The sequence below is a fragment of the Tachyglossus aculeatus genome, chromosome 2 (assembly GCF_015852505.1).
Source record: "Tachyglossus aculeatus isolate mTacAcu1 chromosome 2, mTacAcu1.pri, whole genome shotgun sequence".
Lineage (NCBI taxonomy): Eukaryota > Metazoa > Chordata > Mammalia > Monotremata > Tachyglossidae > Tachyglossus > Tachyglossus aculeatus.
The window spans coordinates 61,283,071-61,303,712 of NC_052067.1; positions in this window are offsets into that span (position 1 = coordinate 61,283,071).

Sequence of the window (20,642 nt, forward strand, 5' to 3'; positions counted from 1 at the left end):
TTCTTAATAAGGAGGCATCCTCAGAGGGGGAAAACATGTTAAGGAGGTCATTCATTCATTCATTCGTATTTATTAAGTGCTTACTGTGTGCAGAGCACTGTACTAAGTGCTTTGAAAGTACAATTAGGCAACAGATACAGTCCCTACCCAACAACAGGCTCACAGTCTAGAAGGGGGAGACAGACAACATAACAAAGCAAATAGACAGGTGTCAATACCATCAGAACAGATAAATAGAATTACAGATATATACACATCATTAATAAAATAGAGTAATAAATATGTAGAAATATACACAAGTGCTGTGAGGAGAGGAAATGGGTAGGGCAGAGGGAAGGAGTGGGGGGCAATGGAGAGGGGAGAAGGATCAGAGGAAAGGGGGGCAGTCATTGAAGTGTTAACATCTCTTATAGAGTCCTTAGAGTCCTTCTTTGCATAAAGGTGGAGGCATTTCTATTCTTCACTCTTGCTAAAATGTGTGTGGGAGCGGGAGTGCTGTCTCTTCAGAGATGCATAGAGGTCCTTGCTTTGCTTCAGAACTGAATAAGCCTAGGATCTCTTCAGCAGGGGTGAAAGTTAAAAGTCCTAACTATATAATGGTCACAATGGCAACAAAATGATGTGGTGATACTGGGTTGGGGGCTGGCACAGTAAATTGGGCACAGGGTCAGCCATCCACCAGGGCAAGGGCCCAGGTGAATGAAGGCAAAGAATTCCACCTTATTCCAGGCCAAATCAGCAATCTGGGCACAGCCTTTAAAATCAGGCTTTCTCTAGTTCTGCTCTTTGGACCTTGCTAGGGTGAACTCATCAGATTTCCTGAGCCATGTGTTTGTGTATTTACAATAGTTTATGTATGTCTGGAAATATAAGTGTTCTAAGTGTTTGAGAAATGCCTGGAGGTAATATGTATTATCTAGTATGTAGCATTATTTAGCTAGATCTACCTAATATGCATTTTCCAGCACATCTCCTCCAAGGGGCCTTCCCTGACTAAATCCTCATTTCCTCTTATCCCACTCCCTACTGCACCACCCTTGTACTTGGATTTCACCATTTATTCACCCCCCAACCCCGGCCCCCAGCCCCAAAGCACTTATGTCCATATCTGTAATTTATGTATCTTAATGTCTGTCTCCCCCTCTAGACTGTAAGCCTGTTGTGGGCAGGGAATTGTCTACCAACTCTATTACAGTGTGCTCTCCCGAGCATTTAGTACAGTGCTCTGCATACAGTAAGCACCCAATAAATATGGATTGATTGATTAAGTGGTACTTCCTCCACCATCAACCCAGTTAAACAGCTTTTACTAAATGTCCCAAGGATAACAGTTTCAGGGTCATGACTTGAAATCTTGAGCTAGGATGTCTTAAAAGACTTGGAATCAGACAAGGTCCCTAATTGAACTGTCATGCCACTTCTATCTGTTCTTCTTTCTAACTTTTCTATCATTTTTTTACAGAATCTTCATTCCCTATTTCCCTCAGGTCCCTGAATTTTTTTGTCACTTTTGATGCCTCTCAAGTATTTTTCATCACCCATTATCATTATAATCACCAACAACATCAGTATTTATTGCACATTTACTGTGTTCAGCACTTAGTTAACCAGGTGCCTAGGAACATAAGTAAAAGACACAACCCTTATCCTCAAAAGACTGGTTTCTAAATCCTGCCTCTACTTCAACAGTAATATTTCATGGATTTAGCCCTTACTTTCCACAAGTACAAACACCAATCAATCAGTGATATTTATTGAGCACTTACTATGTGCAGAGCCCTATACTCAGTGACTGGGAGGGTACACTACAACAGAGTTGGTAGACACATTCCCTGCCACGAGGACTTTACAGTTAAGAACAAACGCTAATCTCATCCTGTTGGTTTACAGCAATAGAAACAAACAGCCTTTTCACTGATCCCTTGCTTCTGTCCTATCACGTCTTTGGATTACACTGCCCACAGTTTCTTTTGTCTTTCTAAAATACTGATTGGAGAATGCTATTCCCATTCTCCTCAAAAACCTTCAGTGGCTTTCCACTGTTTCTGGCTTCAAATAAAAAACCCACAGCCAATGACATCAAAACTCTCTTGTTACTTGCTCACATGAACTATCTATTCTCTTTTGTTCACTATGCCCTGGCCTTCCTCTTCTCTCCTCTTAAGCAGATGGCTTGTTGCTCACACTGTTTCTCCCAACTGGAATGCTTTCCCTACTTAGCTTTGGCAACATCTCACTGCAGTATGAGATTGAAACAGTCAGAAATAGGAAGATACCTGGTGGTATATTCCTATACAGCAACAGATCATACTTAAGCTCTATTTAGAATAGATGACAGAAGCAGCATGGCGTAGTGGTTAGAACACAGGCGTGGGAATCAAAAGATCCTGGGTTCTAGTCCTGGTTCTGCCATTTATCTGCTTTGTGACTGGGCAAATCAGTTCACTTCTCTGTGCCTCAGTTACCTCATCTGTAAAAATGGTTGAGACTAGGAGCCTCATGTGGGACAGGGATTGTGTTCAAACCAATTTGCATCTAACTATACCAGTCCTTAGTACAGTGTCTGGCACACAGTAAGTGCTTAACAGATACCACCATCATTATTATCATTATTATTGTTATTATTCTAATCAAATCACAAGAATGATTCCTTTTATGAAAGTCAGACACTTGTTTCTTATTCAGTTCTTAAAGCTGTGGGGAATTGGAATACAATTTCCTGTTCAGAGAGCATGAGGATTGTTGCACCTCCTTTCTTAAGGAAAAGATTAGAAATAGTCAGTGAAAGTGTGTTAATGCTGTTTTGGAGTGTTATTGGGTAATTTTAGATGAATGATTAAAGTGAACAATTACTGAAACTCACTTTAAACTAGAAATCTCCTTTTCTGACCTCCCAGTTGGCACACTAAGTGAACAGAGACCCTGGTGGAAATTAGGGTAATATGTATCAAAATCTGGACAATGATAAAGAGAGGCTCATTAATTCATTTTTGACATGTTTAAGGGCCACAGAGAATAAGGAGCTTCCAATTTAATTGTGGAATGAAGGTAATTTGAAGAAAAATAAAATTAAGCTTCAGTAACTAAAATGGTTTTTTACAGATGTTACAAATTTTCCTATCAAAGGGAAATATCATTTTTAAAGAAGTGTGTGGACATTTTTGAAAAACACATGACTGTCTTAGCCTATGGGGCAATCTATTATGTAAGATCACATCTTCTCCCAGAGGCCTTCCCCGATTAAGCCCTCTTTTCATGACTCCCTCTCCCTTCTGTGTCTGTGCACTTGGACCCCTTATTCTTCGGGCACATGGTATTCACCCCATCCTCAGCCCCACAATACTTATGTACAAACTGGAGTAATATTTATTTATATTAATGTCTATCTCCCTTTCTGGACACTAAGTCCATTGTGGGTAGGGAGCATGTCTCATGACTCTGTTGTACTGTACTCTCATTCAGTAGTATTTTTTGAATGCTTACTGTGTGCAGAGCACTGTACTAAGCATTTACCCAAGCACTGAGTACAGTGCTCTGCACACAATAGGCATTCAGTAAATACTACCGACTGATTTGGCCTGCAGTGGTGAGATCCCTTGTTTTCTTTTAGAAATTCCTCTGCCAAAACAACACTTTTCTTTTGGACACATAATTGGGCAGTTTTTGGTATTTGTTAAGCACTATGTGCCAGGCACTGTACTAAGCACTGGGGAAGATTGTTACAAGCTTATCAGGTCGGATACAGTCCATGTGCCACACAGGACTTCCAATCTTAATCCCCATTTTGCAGATGAGAATACCGAGGCACAGAGATGTTAAGTGACTTACCCAAGGTCACACAGCAGACAAGTAACAGAGTTGGGATTAGAACCCAGGTCTTTCTGACTCTCAGGCCCTTATTCTATCCACTCGGCCTCATTGGTTCTCCCAGTTGTGGCAACAGGGTTGTGACATCATCATCAACACCATAAAGAAGTCTGCTGTGTGTTTGGGAACATTCAGGTAAAGTTAGAAGACAAAATCTCTGCCCTCAAAAATCCTACAGTTAGTTGGGGAAAGGCAAGTAGCTAAATAATAATAATAAAAAAAAACTTGTGGCTTTGATTCTTTTAATCCAGAAAGCCAAATTACAGTTATTGTGATCTGCCTCCACAGCAGTCCAAGATAGGAGGGACTTTCTCTTTATCTGTTTGTCCACAGACTCAGAAAGATAATAATAATAATAATAATAATAATAATAATAATAATAATAATATAGTATTTGTTAAGTGCTTATTATGTGCCAACCACTGTTCTAAACGCTGGGATAGATACAAGGTCATCAGGTTGTCCCACATGTGGCTCACAGTCTTCATCCCCATTTTAAAGATGAGGTAACTGAAGCCCAGAGGATGATGATAATAATAATAATAATAATGGTATTAAGTGCTTACTATGCACCGAGCACAGTTCTAAGTGCTGGGGTAGATATAAGGTCATCAGGTTGTCCCACATGGGGCTCACAGTCTTCATTCCCACTTTACAGATAAGGTAACTGAGGCATAGAGAAATGAAGTGACTTGCTCAAGGTCACACAGCAGACAAGTGGTGGAGCCGGGATTAGAACCCACATCCTCTGACTGCCAAGCCCAGGCTCTTGCCATGCTGCTTCTCAGCCACTGTTCTGCAAAGAACAAAGAATCCCCAGGCGAACCACAACACAAACCCTTTCCTGACTCACCATTTCACCCCCATATAAGAACTCTTTCCCTCACTCTCCATTTTAAGGGACAATCAGCAGCAATGATCCAACTATTATATCACTACAAAATTACAGAAATGTTTAAAGTCAATTCAAAGGAATTTTTCTGCTTCTGAACCAAAATTTAGCACTTAATACAGTGCTCTGCATACAGTAAGCACTCAATAAATATGACTGTGTGATTTTTCTCCTCATTCTGCCATGACATGAAGATAATTTTTCAACTTCATCACATAACTAAGAGGAAGCAGTGTTGCCTAGTGGATGGAGCATGGGCTTGGGAGTCAGAAGGACCTGGGTTCTAATTCCAGCTCAGCCACTGGTCTGCTGTGTGACTGTGGGCAAGTCAATTCACCTCTCTGCATCTGTTAACTCATGTGTAAAATGGGGATCAAGACTGTGACCCCCATGTGGGACATGGACTCTGCCCAGCCTGATAAGTTTCTATCTACCCCAGCATTTAGTACAGTCCCTGACACGTAGTAAGTGCTTAACAAATACCATAAAAATATCAATGATATTTGAGTGTTTATTCTGTGCAGAGTGCTTAAAAGAGAACAATATACTGAGTTGGTAGAAATATTTCCAGCCCACAACAAGTTTATGGTCTAGATAAGACTAATAAAATAATTTGCCCTTAACTACACTTCCACTCACTTGAAGTTCCTTATGCTGTTCAAATCCAGGTCTTTCCCCTAACCCACTGGGCTCCTCCCTACTTCTGAGCTGGTTTCATTGCCCAATCACACCCCTCTCTGCCTCTCATTCTCTCTTATATAGCCAACGAGTTGGGAAGTTTTTCTCCCGGATCATCCAAAGTGGTACTTATTCTGATTGGTGCAGGCACCGGCCAGTCAATAGCCTAGTGTCCTATCTATACCTAAAGGGCTGACCTGACTCTTGTTTTGGTAGACACTGGCAATCCATCTTCTATGTGATGATCAAATTCAGATCACTTCTTATCCAGCTTTACAGTGGGATGATGAAGAAAGCAAATATTTTTCAGATCCTCAAAGTATCCCCAAGTAAGGTCTTCAATGTGCATCAAGACCACATGCTTCTCTCCACACCAGAAAATAGCCTAGTTTTGCTGTTAGTAATAGGTTTCATTGTGTGAGAGAAAAAAAGAAAGTGAAAGAGAGTGAAGGATAGAGAAAGAGATAGAGGAGGTATGGAGAAAGTGAAAATCAGTGTCAGCACTCCACGGTACCATTTTTCATTAACACTAAAAGAGTTATGATGATTTCTCAGATACTGTTCATTTTTTCCACCTGAATTGGGTAAGGTGGATTCTGACTTTGCCCTAGAAAATGCATTTACCACAGAACTGAATTACATTAGTTTTTTGACTATCTCATTTAGAAACTGAGCTGATTATTTAATCATTATTTACATCATTATTATCAAATGAAATTTAAGTGCCCAGAGGCAAAATGCCCTGTGTTCAGTCCTGAAGCCTAAAAATCAAAGCAAGTTAAATAGGGGTAAACATTACCCTTCAGTGGCTGACAGTTTCAGATCTGATTGAGGGGTTGATTTTTTCCATACCTGTTGTTTTTCCGCTTTTTCCCATCTTGCCTACCTTTTGGTTACTTCACTACTTGTTAGGCTACCAAATGCCTTCATTTCTCTGAAACCATCCTATTTTGTCCATTATTTGCATCCCAATTTGCATCTTATGTCCTGAAAGGGGGTCATAACTGAAAGTGGCAATGTGCAGTATAAAAGCCTTTAAAAATCTGTCTTCAACTGTCTTGACTGCTAATATGGCACACTGCTATTAATTTTTAATTATTACTCAGTTTAGTGCTTTAGCACTTACCTGGGGAAATCAGTTTGATGCCTACATAGTATCTATGTTACAACTATGGCTACTCAACAAAGGTAAATGAAGAAAAGAACAATTATCCAAAGAAAGTCAAGACACACAGCTAATTTGGATCAGAGCCAATAGCAGCATTTTTATCCCCTCAAAAGCCAAAATTACCCAGATAATTGCCTCAACATTCCATATTTGATCTGTCAAGGCAGCCTGTTAGGCAAGGTTGCTTTTCAGAGAAGCAGCATCATCTAGTGATAAGAGTACAGGCCCAGAAGTCAGTGCACCTTAATTCTAATCCTGGCTCAACCACTTGTCTGCTGTGTAACTTTGGGCAAGTCATGTAACTTCTCTGTGCCTCAGTTCCCTCATCTGCAAAATGGGGATTCAATACCTGTTTAGACTGAGTCCCATGTGGGACCTGATTGTTGTATCATCTCCAGCACTTAGTATGGTGCTTAGCACTTAGTAAGCACTTAACAGATGTCATTATCATTACGATGATTTCAGTCTTTGGTGCAGGCTTTTGCATTTTAACATACAATTCCATCACACAATGACATCTTCGAATACAGCTTTCACCTAATTATACCTACATAAGGGATAACTGGTCCGTAATGATTGTTCAAATACAAATATCCAGGAAAGTTATCAGGTTAAAGGAAAGCCAATCCCTCAACATCCCAAAGAGCCCAAATTCACTCCATTCTCACTTTTAAAAATTATTATTTGTTAAGTTTAAAAAAAATCAAAGGGACCAAAAAATAGGCAAAGTTATTTTAAAAAAAAACCATAAAAAATGAACCTGAAACAAGCACCATCTACAATCGTCCATGAGAGCTTTCTGGGTAAGAACAAAGCCAGCCATCTGTGCATTTCTCAGTCCTCCACTCTTTGCTTAACACCAAACAGACTCACAATATGAGATCCTAACCCATTTAATCCCTTCTGTTCAAGGTCTTGTAAGTCAGATAAGCAGGCAAACCTAACGATGAAAATGATTCATTGTAGGCTAAATCATGAAATATAAAGTGTCATAATGGAGGAAAGTTGTTGTGTTAAATTTGTTAAGTATTAGAGGGATTTATTGAAAAGGTTTCAAAACCATTATGACCTATTATTAGCCTGCTGCTTTTTTATTCTGCTTTGCCCACAGAAGTAATGCATTAACAGGACATGGATAGACATTTTGGACAACCACCAGGTGAAACTGGCATTTTACAGAATTTTATTTTGAGTGTGTGTGTTTGCACACATAAGGTTTGACAAGATAAAACTGAAAATTTTAGCATACTTTGGTAAGGCTCATTGTGTGCATGACTCTCAATACTTATTTTACAGTATAATACTTTTAAATTTGATTTTTACTAAATATGCCTAAAGACAGAGTTATTGCATGAAAATGTTTAATTTTTATAATAATAATGATGATAATGATAATGGTATTCATTAAATACTATATGCCAAGCACTCTACTAAGAGTTCTGGGTACAAGATAATCAGATTACACATGTGGCTCACAGTCCGAGTAGGAGGGAGAACAGGTGGTGAATTTTCACCAGAGGAGGGAACTGAGGCACAGAACTTAAGTGATCTACCCAAGGTCACATAGCAGACAAGTGGTGGAACCAGGTAGATCCTAGGTCTTCAGACTCCAACACCTGAGCTCTTTCCACTAGGTAACACTGCTTATCTATATGTGTTATGTAGTTTATATGCTGGAAGATAATAATAATAATAACAATGATGGTATTTGTTAAGCGCTTACTATGTGCCAAGCACTGTTCAAATTGCTGGGGGCGGGGGGGGGGATACGAGATAATCAGGTTGTCCCATGTGGGACTCACAATCTTCATCCCCTTTTTACAGATGAGGGAACTGAGGCACAGAGAAGTGAAGTGACTTGCCCAAAATCACACAGCTGACAAGTGGCGGGATTGAAACCCATGACTTCTGACTCCCAAGCCCAGGCTCTTAAGCACTGTAATAAGTATTGGAGGAGATACAAGCAAATTGGATTGGACTCAATCCTTGTCCCACATCGATCTCACAGTCTTACAGATGAGGTAACTGAGGCATAAAGGAGTAAAGTGACTTGCTCAAGGTCACACAGCAGGCAAGTGGGAGAGCCAGGATTAGAACCCATGACCCTCTGACTCCCAGGCCTGTTCTCTATCCACTAGGCCATGCTGTTTCTACAGTCTCTAGACTGTAAGCTCATTGTGGGCAGGGAATTTGTCTGTTGATTGTTACTGTTTATTGCAGTTGTTGCTATTATTATTATGTGTCTGTTATTGTACTCTCTCGGGCACTTAGTACAGTGTTCTGCACACTGTAAGCACTAAATAAATGCTATTGAATAAATAACACCTCAGCCATTGAAATAGCTCTTCTTTTTAAATTGCCCCCATGCTGCCAAGCTCATGTAGGATCCACAAACTCCTTCTGTTTTGTTCTCCTCTTATAGTTCTGATTGCTCCTACTCATTGACTGTCTCTCTTTTTTCTTCTCATACCCTAACTGTGCTCACTGTACTAGGCTATGCTGCTGCTCATTCTGTATATAAGATTTATTACTTTATTTTATTTGTACATATTTACTATTCTATTTATTTTGTTAATGATGTACATATAGCTATAATTCTATTTATTCTGGTGATTTTGACTCCTGTCTACATGTTTTGTTTTGTTGTCTGTCTCCCCCTTCTAGACTGTGAGCCTGTTGTTGGGTAGGGATCGTCTCTATAGGTTGCAGACTTGTACTTCCCAAATGCTTAATACAGTGCTCTGCACACAGTAAGTGCTCAATAAATACGACTGAATGAATGAATATAAGGGCTTGACTGTATTTAAAATTAATTTTATTCATTAGGATGCCAGAGGAAACATTTATTTTAAAGGCTTAAAGTCGCTCAGAGGGAACAAATTAGACTGCAGGGTCACACAACTTTCAGGATGCTCTTCATAGTTGCAAAAGCATTTGAAGCATTATACTTTAAATCCTCTAAACTGTAAGCTTGTTATGTGCAGGGAATGTGTCTGCTAATTCTACTGTATTGTATTCTCTTAAGTACTTAATACAGTGCTCTGTACATACTATTGAACACTTACTCTGTGCAGATCACTGTAATAGGTGGTGCTTCTTCAGATGCCATCAAGTTGTTTCTGACCCCTGGTGACTCCATGGATAAACTCTCTTTAGAACGTTCCATCTTCTTTCACAATATCATTCTGGTATGTGTAGCTGTAGAGTATTCTTGGTAAAGATATGGAAGTGGTTTACCATTTCCACCTTCTGCGCAGTAAAAATCTGAGTCTCTGCCGCTGTCTTTGATCAATGTTTTGATCACTTGATCATCCACCTTTGATTCTTTCCCATGCAGCTGCTGTCTAGCACAGGTGAATCGACTTTGATGCTTTGGCTTAGATCTTTCTATTATGGGTGGCCATACATGGTATAGCTCTAAGCTTCATCAGCATGTGCAAACTCTACCACAGCGAGGTGTCGATTCATAGGAGAGAATAAGTGTTTGGGAGAGTTGTTGGTGAGATATTACTCAAAAAAGCTATTAGAATCTTAAACTGTAAATCTACCAAGGGTCAGGGACAATGTCTAATTTCAACCTGTGTTTTATCTACCAGAGCTTAGTACTGTGCCCTATACACAGGAGGTGCTTAATAAATAGAGAAGCCGTATGGTCTAGTGGATAGAGCAATGGAAAGAGCACGGGCTTTGGAGTCAGAGGTCATGGGTTCAAATCTTGGCTCTGCCACCTGTCAGCTGTGTGACTTCGGGCAAGTCACGTAACTTCTCTGTGCCTCAGTTACTTCATCTGTAAAATGGAGATTAAGACTGTGAGCCCCATGTGGGACAACCTGATCACCTTGTAACCTCCCCAGTGCTTAGAAAAGTGCTTTGCACATAGTAAGCACTTAATAAATTCCATCATTATTATATTAGAATGCTGTTAGTTCTTTAAGAAAGCACATTTCCCTCCCCTAATTCCAAGCAGTGTTCTAGAAAGTCTTTCCAGGTAGATGATGAGGAAGAAGCTGCCCTCTCCCTGCATCAAGTATCACTGATGGATAGTAATTTTGTATTAGTATTTTTTAAGGTACATGTTAAGTTTTTACTATGTGCCAGACACTGTTCTAAGCACTGGGGTAGTTAGAAGGTAATCGGGTTGAACATAGTCCCTGTCCCACATGGGGTTCACAGTCTTAATCCCCATTTTACAGAGGAGGCCACTGAGGCCCAGAAGTGAAGTGATATGACCAAGTCACTCAGCAGACAAGTTTCAGCGCTGGGATCAGAACCCAAGTCCTTCTGACTCCCAGGCCTGTGCTCTATCCACTAGATCATACTGCTTCTTTGTTTATTAAGCACCTCCTGTGTACAGTGCAGAGTACTAAGCTCTGGGGGATAAAACACAGGTGGGAATTAGACATGATCCCTGATCTTTGGTAGACTCACAGTCAAAGATTCTAATAGCTTTTTTGCCCTCTTGGCTACCTTTGACACTGTGGACCACTCCTTCTTATTTGAAATGCTTCAGAACATTGCATTCACCTAGTTCTCCTCCTATCTCTCGGATCTCTTCGTCTCAGTCTTGTTCTCATATCTTTCTGAATTCTCCCTCTGGTTTGTTCTCCTCCTATAATTCTGATTGTTCCTACTCAGTTTTGTTGACTGACTTTCTTTTTTCTTATACTTTGTGGATGTTGCACAAGGCTCTGTTTCAAGTTCTTTATTCTTCTCACCCCACACTCCTTCTTTGGAAACTCATCCACTCATGTGGCTTCAGCATCAGAAGCCCACAAGCTTGGTGCCATCCCCGATGCTCATTTTTAATCAACTGCCTGCTTTCCTCCATGAATTTTCCTGGACCTGCCCCCTTCTGTAAGCTCACTCTCTAGATTCATTCTCTAGGGAAGAAGCATGGCCTAATGGATAGAGCATGGGACTGGGAATCAGAAGGACCTGGGTTCTTATCCTGGCTTCGCCACTTGTTTGCTGTGTGACCTTGGGCAAGTCACTTAACTTCTCTGTGCCTCAATTACCTCAGCTGTAAAATGGGGATTAATCAATCAATCATATTTATTGAACACTTACTGTGTGCAGAGCACTGTGAGCCTCATGTAAGACAGGAACTGTGTCCAATCTGATTTGCTTTATCCACCACAGTGCTTAGTACAGTGCCTGGCACATAGTAAGTGCTTAACAAATTCAAATTATTGTTATCATCATTACAATTAAACCCCCCCAACACACCACAGGTTGAGGTCAGGCATTTTCATATGCCCTCAAGTGCACCGTCTCAGCTACATACTAATTAGGTTGATTTTATTGGATGACTCATTTCCAGAACCACATTTCCAGCATGTTTATCCTAAACCTCCTATCATTAGTTTCTCATTCCTTCCCTCCCTGCTTATGGCAGGTGGTATCACTACTGGATTCCATAAAACAAATCCCCAGAGAAAGCTGAAACTCTGCTGAAACTTTGAATCAGTTGTCATAGCTAAACCAGTAGGGCCCACTGCTATCAAGTAAGGATTGGCTTTCTTCGGATGGACTGTGAGAAAAAGAAGCAAAGGTGAAAACAATAGGTGATGTTTTCAGCAATAAACATAACAGCACAAGAAGCTATTTGTTGGCAGGGAAAACATCTACCACTCTGTTATATTGTTATATTGTACTCTCCAAAGCACTTAGTACAGTGCTCTGCACATAGTAAGTGCTCAATAAATACAATTGATTGGTTGAAGAGAAAGTATTTGTGTATGCACAATGAAATCGGGATTGTGGGTTCAGAATTGGCTTTCTCAGATACACATGCACCCATGTTTGTGCACACATTGCATATCTGGGTAGAGAAGCAGCGTGGCTCAGTGGAAAGAGCATGAGCTTGGGAGTCAGAGGTCATGGGTTCTAACCCTGGCTCTGCCACTTGCCAGCTGTGTGACTAAGGATAAGTCACTTCACTGGGCCTCAGTTACCTCATCTGTAAAATGGGGATTAAGAATGTGAGCCCCATGTGGGACAACCTGATCACCTTGTATCTCCCCCAGCGCTTTGAACAGCGCTTTGCACATAGTAAGCACTTAACAAATGCCATCATTATTATTATTATTATTGTTACTATCTCCGTTATACTATGGTCGCCCAAGGTCTTAGTACAGTGCTCTGCAAATAGTAAACATTCAACAAATAAAATTGTGTGTGTGTATGTCTCCTGCCCCTTCAAAGTCCAGGGAGAAATTGCCGACTAAGAAAGAGGCTTCTACAGGAAGCCAGGTGGGGGGGGTGGCTGGGTAAAATCACTGCTAAACAAAAAGCACATGAGTGGCAGACTCTAGTTTGGTGGGAGCTCTTTTTGCAGTTCTGAACTGGCTCAGGGGTGGCCTAAAGTTAAGAACAAATTAAAGGTTTCTTTTAAAGTTTCTGAAGCTTTCTTTGCCAAAGATACTAAATACCACTCAGGCTTAGAGGGAGTTGTTTACTAAAACAGCAGGTGAGAGAGGGCTGAATGATTGGGCATGGGAGAAATTAAAAGCTTCTCTCCAGGATGGATAATTGGCATGTCACACAAAAGATCAGATGTGGTAAAGTTCCCCTTTTAGTTCTCCAGATCTTTCCCTTCACTGGCTTTCTCCCCTAGTAGCAGCCTCAATTTGTTTACCTATCTATTTATCTCTCTGCCTGCCTCAATCTCTCTTCTACCCTCTCTGTATGTCTCCAGGTCTCACTGAATTGCTTTTGGTTTCAGTCGCTAGCTTTCCCGTATCAAACTGAATAATGACACAAGTCAGAGAAGTACAGAGAGGAAAACAGAAAAATCAGTGAGACATCCAGAAAGGGAGATGGGATGTATGAGACATTCACTTCAAAGCCAATCTGAAGCCCCTCTGCTCCCGCTGCCCTGCCACCCAGGACCCCGGGCTGGTGCTGGGAAGAGCTGGGAGGGAAGTGGGGGATCCCTCCCTATCTGGTTCCTCACTCAGGGCTGTTTCTGCTCCCCAAAGCGGGGATGCCCAGTACTCATTTCAGCCCAACTGGACTCACAGCTGGCTGAGGCGGGCTAGCCTCCCTTGGCATGCTCCATGCATTCCGGCTATAGCGATATAAATCTATCTATGGTATTTATTGAGCACTTACTATTTGCAGAGCACTGTATCAAGTGCTAACACAACAAAGTTGACATACATAGTCCCTGTCCAAAACAAGCTTACAGTCTAGAGAAAAACAGCATGGAGTAATGGATAGAGCATGGGCCTGGGAGTGAGAAGGTCATGAATTCTAATACTGACTCTGCCACTTGTCTGGTTTGTGGCCTTGGGCAAGTCACTTCACTTTTCTGTGCCTCAGCTACCTCATCTGTAAAATGGGGATTAAGACTGTGAGCCCTATGTGGTAAAGGGACTGTGTCCAACCTGATTTTTTCATTCATTCATTCGTATTGAGTGCTTACTGTGTGCAAAGTACTGTAGCAAGTGCTTGGGAGAATACAATATAACACATCACAATACAACAATAAATAGACACATTCCCTGCCTAAAACAAGCTTTTACAGTCTAGAACTTGTATCCACTCCAGCCTTAGTAGAGTGCTTGGCACACAGTAAGGACTTAACAAATACCATTATTAGTATTAGAAGTAAATATTTTCCCTCATCTAGATTATAAGCTCATTATGGGCAGGGAACATGTCTACCAACTCTCTGTGTGACTCTACCAACTCTCTGTGTGACCTTGGGCAAGTCACTTAACTTCTCTGTGCCTCAGTTACCTCATCTGTAAAATGGGGATAAAAAGTGTGAGCCCCACATGGGAAAACCTGATTACCCTGTAACCACCCCAGCACTCAGAACAGTGCTTGGCAATAATAAGCTCTTAGATACTATTATTATTATTATATTGTATTCTCCCAAGCTCTGCACTGCTCTGCACACAGTGTGTTCAATATTCCCCATCCCATCCCCACAGCACATATGTGTATATCTGTAATTTATTCATCTATTTATGTTAATGTCTGTCTCCCCCTCTAGACTGTGAGCTCACTGTGGGCAGGACCGTGTCTATTGCTATATTGTAATAATAACAACAATGGTATTTGTTAAGTGCTTACTATGTGCCAAGCACTGTTCTAGTGCTGGGGTACATGTAAGCCTATCAGGTTGTCCCACATGGGGCTCACAGTCTTAATTGCCATTTTGCAGAAGAGGTAACTGAGGCACAGAAGTTAGGTGATATGCCCTAAGTCACACAGCTGACAAGTGGTGGAGCTAGGATTAGAACCTGCAACCTCTGACTCCCAAGACCATGCTTCAGATGCCTCATCTGTAAAATGGTGTTTTGTTAATTTTAGCATTTTATTCTCTGAGCTGCTTACCTTGGAGTTTGCTGGTAACAAAAGGATGCTACAATCATATGTACCTCTCCAGGGTTGATAAGGCCCCATTGTTTTCCACTTCACTGATCCTGGGAGCTGGCTTTCAGCCTCACTCTTCTCAGCTTTCCAACTGACTTGAGAGCTTCTTGGTGCAGCTGAAAAGAGCAAAGAGATTCTGATTAGGGATGATAGCTGCTAATCGGGTCTTTCTGACACCTTTGGCACTTTCGTCAAAATGGTGATCGGTCTCTAGAGTCGCTTTTGTTCCGCTAGGGATTGTAGGTGGGGTTTGCTGCTAGGTCAGAGTGGATTCCGAAGGACAGGGATCATATCTACTCTCTCTATTGTACAGTCCCAAGGGGTTAAAACAGTACTCTGCATAAACACTCAAAAAAACTATTGAATAATGGATTGCAGTTCATCTAGACTGTAAGATTCCTCTTGACTGTAAGCTAGTTTTGTAAGGGAACGTGTCTATTAACTCTGTTATATTGTGCTCTTCCAAGTGCTTGGTAGAGTGCTGTACACAGTAAGCTTTCAATAATGGCATCCACAGTCTGGATGGATGCCTAAGCAAAAATCTGCCTTGGGGCTCAGGGACTCTATTCCTGCCCAGTTCTCAACTGAATATTTCTCCTATGCTTACTATAGTGCTTAGCATAGAATGGGAGCTAAATGAATATTATTACTACTACTACTTCTCCCATAATCCCCTAGTCTTTATCTTCAAAAATGAAACTACCAACAGTAAGATCTTAACTCATGTAAGTTAAAAAAATGCAAAATTGATGTACAATTTTATCTTTTGCAATTGGATCGTTAGCCACATTCTGCAAGTGGCCCTGTAGGAAACGGCAATATAGCACTGAAGGAGTAGCATGGCCTAGTAGAAAGAGCACGGACCAGGGAGTCAGAGAATCTAGATTCTAATCCCTGCTCCACTACTTGCCTGTTTGGTGAACCTGAGCAAGCCATATAACTTCTCTTTGCCCATAAGAACATGTCCACTAATTCTGTTGTATTGTACTCTCCAAAGCACTTAGTACAGCACTCTGCCCACAGTAAATGCTCAAATACTACTGATTGATTGATTCTCCCTCGCCCTTAGACTGTGAATTCCACAGTCTCCCTCCTCCTTAGACTGTGAACAGGGACTGTGTCCGACCTGATTATCTTGCATTTGGTCCAGTGCGTAGTACAGTGTTTGGCACTTAGAAAGTGCTTAACAAATGTCCCAGTTATAATTATTATGAATATTGAAGCAATGTGTCTAAATACAGCATTTGTTTGGCCAATTGCTATGTAGGATTCATTTGGATTAATATTCTTTATGGATCTTGTAAATGACTTCAAGAAATTTAACTTTTTTAATTCCATTCAAGTGATTCCATTCAGTTCCACTGTTGGGTGTCTCTCTACATCACTGCCTTGCCTCTCCAACAACGCTCTGGGGCTGATTCTCTCTGGCTGTCTCTCCCACTACAGTTCTTCTTAATCATTCAGTGTTACTTACTGAGTGCTTATTGCACGCAGAGCACCATAAAACTTAGGAGAAGACAGTACAACAGAGTTGGTAGACACGTTCCCTGCTCAGAACATGCTTACAGGCTAGAGGGAAACAACAAGTAGACGTTAAAAGAACACTTCAGTCAACAGAAGCCTGTCTGACACACCAGGCACACAAAGCTGTTAGATGATGTATATTAACATCAGCAACACTAACAATTATTTATTTCTTTGGTTCCAAGAAACATAAAAACAACCTAAAGAATGCTCCAGGCTGCTAGGTGGTCTGAGGAGGGTGGGCAGAGAACAATCTAGACCCTGTTAGGCCTTTGGGTTGGATTTGCCTTCTTCAACATCCTGGTCCAGCTCTGCAGACCCACTGTATGCACTGCCATGCTTGATTCCTCACTTCCTGCTCCCCAGGCTATCATTGGGCACTAGGACCCACGTTTGGGAATGCGACTTTCACCCTCAGTATGAGCCAGGGTTAAACAGACCAGTCATGCCCAGCTGATAAGAATGCAACAGTCTTTATTCAGCCACCTGTGTTTACAATACCAGAGGAGCAGAAATGTGCACAGAAAGAATAAGATTGCTAACATTAACATGGTGGTTCATTGAAGATGCTCACAGTTGTCCTGTTCATTGGGGAGACACTCCTTTTCATTTCATTTAGACTGTGAGCCCAATGTTGGGTAGGGACTGTCTCTATATGTTGCCAATTTGTACTTCCCAAGCTCTTAGTACAGTGCTCTGCACATAGTAAGCGCTCAATAAATACGATTGATGATGATGATGACTGGGGAGACACCAGGTTTCTAAGGCCATGAACCCCAGTGCAAATACAGAGGAGATGGCTTTCCCAAAGAGAGAGAAACAGCATGACGTGGTGGGTAAAGCATGGGCCTAGGAGTCAGAAGGTCATGAGTTCTAAGGTTGGTTCCATCACTTGTCTGCTGTGTAACCCTGAGCAAGTCAGTTTGCTTCTGTGGGCCATAGTTACCGCATCTAAAAAAATTGGGATTGACACTATGAGCCCCACATGGGACAAGGGACGGTGTCCAACCTGATTTGCCCGTATCCACCCTAGTGCTTAGTACAGTACCTGGCTCATAGTAAGTGCTTAACAAATATCATCATTATTATTATTACTATTAGAAACAAAGGTAAAATAAGAGAAACAAAGATAGAGAGAAACAATGATAAATAGAAAGAAACAAAAAAGAGAGAGAAACAAGGGTACACTTAATATAACCTCTTATGGAGCGCAAAGAACACTGCTTGGTACATAGTAAGCACTTAACAAATACCATAATTAATACAAGTGGATGCCGAGTATTATCTTCTTAAGGGACACACCTAAAGGTCAGTTAAGTGCACTCAGCCAAAGGGGGACACCTAGCTCTATTCTAGGTCAACAGCAGGGGAGACTCACACGCCCAGTGGGCTCTTCATGGTGCTACTGGTACTGGCTGTCACTGAACAGGAGTCCCACAGTCTGGGTAGAGGTCTCATCTCACTATGAAGAGCTGTTTCCTGGGCACTGATTTTATAGGGTATCTGGCCCATCCAGGCTTCCCTCTCAGGTTGGGGTACTGTTGGCATGGTCTCAGCTAATCAGGACAGGTGTGGGAAAATATTGACCTTTCTGGGCTCTTTTCCATTCACTGTCAACAATACTGGCTGGCTGGCTGAAGATCCCTCCATCTATCAGCTGACAGCCTATGATGACACATCACTTTCTGGTTTCTGGGGACCTTTTACTCTCCCTCAGCAATAACGGCCTAGGGTCACTCCACCGACCTGCTGACCATGCCTATGGATGTAATGTGCTCGCTTAGAACTACTGGCAGCTTTGGCCAACAAAATGGAGTCAGCCCAGTCAAGCCTGTCACACTGGCCCATTGTGGAACTATACTTCTTCCTCCACTTTCTCTTTTTCCTCCTCATCTTCTTCTTCAAATCCATCATCATCTCCCATCCATTGACAGAACCTTTAATCTAATAATAATAATAATAATATGTGATATTAAGCACTTACTATGTGTCAAGCACTGTACTAAGTGCTGGGGTAGGTACAGGATAGCCAGGGCTCACAGTCTATGTAGGCGGGAGAACAGGCATTGAATCCTCATATTATAGATGAGGCAATTGAGGCACAGAGAAGTGAAGTGATTTGCCCAAGGTCACACAGCAGAAAATTAGCTGAGCTGGGAATGAAACCACGTTTTCTGACTCCCAGGCCCATGAACCATCCACTAGGCCATGCTGAATAATAACATACAATTTTACATGAGAATAGGTCCTTACTTTAAAGGATGCTCAGTACTTAAGCCAGATAGTTGTAAAGACTTCATATATTTCTATTGCAGAAATTAATTCCCAGGGTATTTTATGACTTACTCTATTAAGTATTTTGTATTATTACTCTATTACTCTACCTAATCTTGATTATCAGATTACTACTATCAACTCTACCCTTTCTACTCAGCTAGACTCACTCGCTACCCTTTCCCTTCGCCACTCTCGTACCACTAACCCACAGCCCTGGATCACTGCCACTGTCCGCCTCCTTCGCTCTTATGCTCAAGCTGCCGAATGCTGCTGGCGAAAGTCTAAACACCATTCCAACCTCGTTCACTTCAAGTTTATCCTTTCCTGCCTTAACTCAGCCCTCTCCTCTGCCAGACAAAGCTATTTCTCCTCCCTTATTGACATCCATGCCCATCATCCCCATCAGCTCTTCCATACATTCAACTCCCTTCTCAGGCCCCCGGTTCCTCCCCCTCCTCCTTCCCTCACCCCCAACGATCTGGCCTCCTACTTCATTAATAAAATTAAATCCATCAGGTCTGACCTCCCCAAAGTCACTCCCCCACCTTCTCCAACCCCCCAGCTCTCAACGCTCTCCGCTACTCTCCCATCCTTCCTAGCAGTATCCTCAGAGGAGCTCTCCTCCCTCCTCTCAAGGGCTACTCCGGCCACCTGTGCTTCTGACCCCATTCCCTCTCATCTCATGAAATCTCTCACTCTGTCCCTTCTCCCCTCCTTAACTTCCATCTTTAACCACTCACTCTCCACTGGTTCCTTCCCCTCTGCCTTCAAACAAGCCCATGTCTCTCCCATCCTAAAAACACCCTCTCTTGACCCCACTTCACCTTCTAGTTATCGCCCCATCTCCCTCCTACCATTCCTTTCCAAACTCCTTGAACGAGTCGTCTTCACGCACTGTCTCGAATTCCTCAACACCAACTCTCTCCTCGACCCCCTCCAATCTGGCTTCCATCCCCTACATTCCATGGAAACTGCCCTCTCAAAGGTCACCAATGACCTCCTGCTTGCCAAATCCAATGGCTCATACTCTATCCTAATCCTCCTCGACCTCTCAGCTGCCTTCGACACTGTGGACCACCCACTTCTCCTCAACACGCTATCCAACCTTGGCTTCACAGACTCCGTCCTCTCCTGGTTCTCCTCTTATCTCTCCGGTCGTTCATTCTCAGTCTCTTTTGCTGGCTCCTCCTCCTCCTCCCATCCTCTTACTGTGGGGGTTCCTCAAGGTTCAGTTCTTGGTCCCCTTCTGTTCTCAATCTACACTCACTCCCTTGGTGACCTCATTCGCTCCCACGGCTTCAACTATCATCTCTATGCTGTTGACACCCAAATCTACATCTCTGCCCCTGCTCTCTCCCCCTTCCTTCAGGCTGGCATCTCCTCCTGCCTTCAGAACATCTCCATCTGGATGTCTGCCCACCACCTAAAACTCAACATGTCCAAGACTGAACTCCTTGTCTTCCCTCCCAAACCCTGCCCTCTCCCTGACTTTCCCATCACTGTTGACGGCACTACCATCCTTCCTGTCTCACAAGCCCGCAACCTTGGTGTCATCCTTGACTGCACTCTCCCGTTCACCCCTCACATCCAAGCCGTCACCAAAACCTGCCTGTCTCAGCTCCGCAACATTGCCAAGATCTGCCCTTTCCTCTCCATCCAAACCACTACCCTGTCATTCAACCTCTCATCCTATCCTGTCTGGACTACTGTATTAGCCTCCTCGCCGATCTCCCATCCTCCTGTCTCTCCCCACTTCAATCCATACTTCACACCACTGCCCAGATTGTCTTTGTCCTGAAATGCTCTGGGCATGTTACTCCCCTCCTCAAAAATTTCCAGTGGCTACCAATC